Source organism: Bison bison, unplaced genomic scaffold, assembly GCF_000754665.1.
Source record: "Bison bison bison isolate TAMUID 2011002044 unplaced genomic scaffold, Bison_UMD1.0 scf7180017864321, whole genome shotgun sequence".
NCBI lineage: Eukaryota > Metazoa > Chordata > Mammalia > Artiodactyla > Bovidae > Bison > Bison bison.
Genome location: NW_011494893.1, coordinates 147,558 through 152,870, shown reverse-complemented (window position 1 = coordinate 152,870; position 5,313 = coordinate 147,558).

The window sequence follows — 5,313 nt, the reverse complement described above, 5'->3', positions numbered from 1 at the left end:
CTCACCAACATCAGGGAGGCAACTCACTCGAAACCATGCAAGCTGCACATTTATATGCATTTAAATATTTTAATTGTAAAAACAGGACAGAGTTGTGTGAGTAAACTTTCAACTCCATTTTCCAGACGAGGAGAATAAATTACAGTTTCAAGGGCTGGAAATAGAAAGCAAATTGCATGCTAAGTTGTTCAGTTGTGTCTGACTCTTTGCGACCCCATAGACTGTAGCCTGCCAGTCTCCTCTGTCCATGGGGATTCTCCAGGCAAGAATACTGGAGTCGGTTCCCATGCCCTCCTCCAGGGGATCTTCCCAACCCATGGATCAAACCCAGGTCTCCTGCATTGCAGGCAGATTCTTTACCATGCGAGCCAACTGCTCAATCCCAATTTCTGTAGTTTCTTCCATCAGTTCAGTTCAGTTCAGTCGCTCAGTCGTGTCCGACTCTTTGCGACCCCATGAATCACAGCACGCCAAGCCTCCCTGTCCATCACCAACTTCCGGAGTTCACCCAGACTCACATCCACCGAGTCGGCGATGCCATCCAGCCATCTCATCCTCTGTCGTCCCCTTCTCCTCCTGCCCCCAATCCCTCCCAGCATCAGAGTCTTTTCCAGTGAGTCAACTCTTTGCATGCAGTAACCAAAGTACTGGAGTTTCAGCTTTAGCATCATTCCTTCCAAAGAAATCCCAGGGCTGATCTCCTTCAGAATGGACTGGTTGGATCTCCTTGCAGTCCAAGGGACTCTTAAGAGTCTTCTCCAACACCACAGTTCAAAAGCATCAATTCTTCGGCACTCAGCTTTCTTCACAGTCCAACTCTCACATCCATACATGACCACTGGGAAAACCATAGCCTTGACTACATGGACCTTTGCTGGCAAAGTAATGTCTCTGCTTTTTAATATTCTGCCCAGGTTGGTCATAACTTTCCTTCCAAGGAGTAAACGTCTTTTAATTTCATGCCTGCAGTCACCATCTGCAGTGATTTTGGAGTCCAAAAAAATAAAGTCTGACACTGTTTCCACTGTTTCCCCATCTACTTCCCATGATAGAGTTATAAAACAAGATCCAGGAAAGCTAGAGAACTGGCCATTGACAGGGAGAGAAACTACATTTTTGTTTTCAAGGAGAATAAAAAGCCCATAAATATTTAAATATCTACATCAGTCAGCTTCAACTCAAACTTAAAACTCTAAATATTTGACTGGTAGGTTTCCCCAGTATAACTGGTGCTGGTAATCCCTAAGGACAAAGAAAGAGAAAATGAAATGAAACAATGTTCTAGCAGGCTCAGGCTCCTCCTGGCTCATGGAGGGTGAAGTGGCTGATCAGTGACATCACTGAGAGTTGGGGCTCAAGCCAGAATTGAGAACACAGGGGGAGTGAAGTCATCACCCCATGGCGAGAAGTAAGGACAGGTCAAAGAAAGTCTGTATGTGCCATGTGAGAACGTCCTAGGCTCTAAAGGAAGTCCTTTCCCTCTGCTGAGGGTGTTGACGCCCTATCGTCTACCTGGATGGCTGCTTGTCACTCAGATCTCATTTGAGATGACTGCTCTAGGAAATGGCAACCCACTCCAGTATTCTTGCCTGGGAAATCCCATGGACAGAGGAATCTGGTGGGTCCATGGGGTCACAAAGAGTAGGACACGACTGAGCGACTAAAATAACAACAATAATCTGTACTTTGCAATTTGCAAAAAAGGTCTTCTAGTATATTCTCATCTGTTTCTCCAAGAATCTGGGTAGTAATTGGGGGAGGCAACATTGTACTCATTTTAAAACAAATAAGGAGACTAGCTAAGCAAACCACCATCCCTACGAATCAAGGGCAATAAAGAAACTGCTGCTTAGGAACACTGAAGGACTCGTTCAAGAACACACCCATGCAACAGCAGAGTGGTGGACACCCCAAATTAGGCTTTCTGACAGCTATGCCCCTTTCACAACAGTGCACTTCTCATAACAAGGCAATGCAGTCAGGGAAGGATCTACCTCCCACTACCAAGAGCAAGTCTCCCATGAAAGACTAGGGTAGCCTCACTTCTACCAGGTAGGCTGCTTTCCGGGAAAACAGGGCAGTGAGGAAGAAAGAGGTCCCTTAACAACACTGATGAACTGAGCCAAACCTGGTGCTCACAAGCTGCCCCAGGATGGCAGTGCTCCAGCCCACTGTTAGGTCACTGGTTCCGGCTGAAGTATGATGCTTAGCCAGAGAGATCTGATTGTTGTTTTTAATCAGGTATTATTGTACTTAAGACTAATAGGATGAGAATGAGGACTTTTCTTTACAGGTCCTTCCCCAAAAGATGTTGTGGTCAGACCCTGGAGAAAGCTTGGACTCAACTAGGAATTTTCAAAGACTCCACAGAAACACATTTGCTTGCAGCAACCTGTTGAGTTTAACCTGATCCTACTTGAGGCACTTGCCAGACTGGCCTTTAGCAGCACAGCTAGGCAGTCAGTATGAAGAAAAGAGCCAGGCCACCAGGCCTTGAGTCCAGGCTCTGCCACTCACCCAGTGGGTGACTCTGGCCTGGGCACCTGTAAATGCCTAGGGATGGAATGGCGGTCTGGGGTTCGATGAGTTACCCTATGTGGTGAAGTTCAAAACAGGCCTTGGCACACACCTTGGCCAGTCTTGGTTGCCTAACCTTCCCCTCTCCTCTTTATCCGTATCAAACATGAAGGAAGACAGGAGATGGATTTTTCCTATTTTACAACTAATTTGGGACTCTGGGGAGCTCTTTTCAGGTTATTTTCCAGCGTCTTTAGAAATCAATTGGATTAAACTGGCGTTCTAGTTTAAAGTAAAGACTTCTACTATCGTCAAAATCAGTGGCAGCTGGGTTCAAAACCAGTTCCGCCGCTTCCTAGCTTTAAGACCTCAGTCATGCCACTTAATCTGAGTGTCCATTTCCCAATCTGCGTAAACAGTCAGATAAGGCGTACTGACCTCCTGGGGCTACAGTGACAAACCGCAGGCACATCATATGAGACTCAAAAAAAGTCCACCAGTGCTGTGCTCTTTTCTTTGTCTCCTCATCATCTTTAATTGCCCAGAACGCAAACACCTCTTCCCCTGCCCCTCTAGAGCTGTGTAGAATGCTATGTACACCTAGCTGACATGGGCACAATATGCTGCCACATAGGAGACTGGCATGTGTTGATGAGAAGACCCTCCACAGGGACATGGATCACAAATAAAAACTGCTGTATTCAAAACAGTAAGAACAGAATCTGCATTGCTTGGTTCATAAGTTCTCCTTGGCCAAGGATGACCGATTTTTGTGAGATGGGAAATAAATCTTGTGCCAGGCACCTCAGGACCCACACACACATTGCAAATTAAGTTTTCAGTTCCAAGGGCATTGTGTTCTAACCTACAAATGCTCTTAGAAAGGCATTTCTGTGGCCAGCACCTTATACTGCTTCCACTAGATCTGCAAATCAACCACTCCTGTTCTTACAGAAGAAATGAAGCCTAGTTCCAAGTCACACAATAACACATGAACACATTCTAGTTAAGGTTTTTAATTTCTGGCTTCCAGCAATCTACTTTGCCACCAAACAATCTTGCAACTTTGAGCAGTTCTTCAGATCTCAGCTTAAACATCTTTACTCCACATGATCCTTGGCCTGCTCTGAACGCTGCTTCCAGGCTGTGCTCATCACATCTATTTCTGACTCTATCCTCTGGGGCCTCCACTCCTCTTGACCGTGTGTTTGTTCTCTCTCTCAAGTCACACACACATGCACACGCACACAGGCTGTCATGCAATACAGTAGCCATTAGCCACAGTGACTCTGAGTACTTAAAACGTGGCTAATCCCAAATGAGATGTCATTTAAGTATCAAATATACACCAGACTTTGAAGACTTAGTACAAAAAATATATATACAAAAGTGATTTTTATCTATTAGTTAAATGTTGAATGACAATATTCACAATATATTTCAGTTAAATAAAATATATTATTAAAATTATTTTTACTTTTTTAATGTGGCTACTGGAAAATTCTAAATTACACATATAGCTCACATTATATTTCTATTGGGCAACTGCTGGTCTCTACTGAAGGTTTCATGAAAGACCTGTCTGTGTCATTTACCACTGCACCCCCCACCTTGGTCCCCACAACCAGCACCTAATAGTAAGCACACAATAAAAACTCACTGATTTAATGGTGTCTCCAAATCTCTACCCATGTTTCCCCATCTCTACCTTGGAGATACTGGTTCTACTTACAATACAAGATGATTATGATAATAACATTAATAAGAAACATACTGCTTTCTTTGAAAGGTAAAAATCATGTATGAAAAAGACAGCTTTGGCTAAAAATCTGAAAATAATTTTGAACACTTAGGCAATGATCTGTATCCCTAAGTATGTTCTTTCAGTTTTAATAGAAAAATACTACAAATTAAATGCTGAAAAAAGTGGAGAGTGAACACCTCAAGTGGAGAAAACTAGGAAAAACACCAAAATAAGCCTGAGGCATAATCACAACTAATGGGAAGGCAAACAGAGCCCACTGCCTCGCGGAAGACCCTTCAAGGTTCTGCTTTCACTAAAAAAAAAGTTCATGGTGCCGTGCTAATGGAGACATAATGCAAGTATTTATCCAAGAAACAGTCTCTTTCCAAATTTGATTACTGTCACCCGCCTTCCCTCCAAAAAGCCCTCGCAAGGAATAGGACCCTGGTTAACAAAAACCTCTGGTATGCGGGCCTAAACCGCGCACTCGACCTTTGATAAACTAAGTCTCAATGACACGGTGAACGTGGCAGGTAAGCAGTTGGGCAGGTAGACAGGACACTCCCTGCAGCACCTTCACGGCCTGCCTCGGCCGCGGACACTGAAGGAACCCCGGGGCCCACGAGTCGGCCGTGGACCCACCCAGCAGGACAGCTGAACCTGCACGGACCCTGGGTGAGTGTGGTGCGCGGGGAGGAGAAGAGGACAGTCCACCCTCTGGTCCAGGACCACTTCAAAGACCCGAGAACAGACAGTTTTCGATGAAGGCTTTTTAAAAAAAGTTCTGTATTCTTTTCTTTAAGCCGGCAGTACCAGATCATAAAATCCTTCGCCGTGTTTGCCCCAGGCAGCTGGAGTCCGATCCCCTCCCCGGCAGGAGAGGCACAGCAGGGAGGGGTCTGGGCAGGGAGGGCTGGAGGGCCGGCCGAGCAGAGGCGGGGAGCAGCCGCACGGCCGCGATAAAGCAGCTTCGAATCTGTGCCCCACACCCGGGCAGTTACAAGCACCCCAGGATTTAGGCTTCTATCAACTTTTCTGTCCGTAAGAAAAAG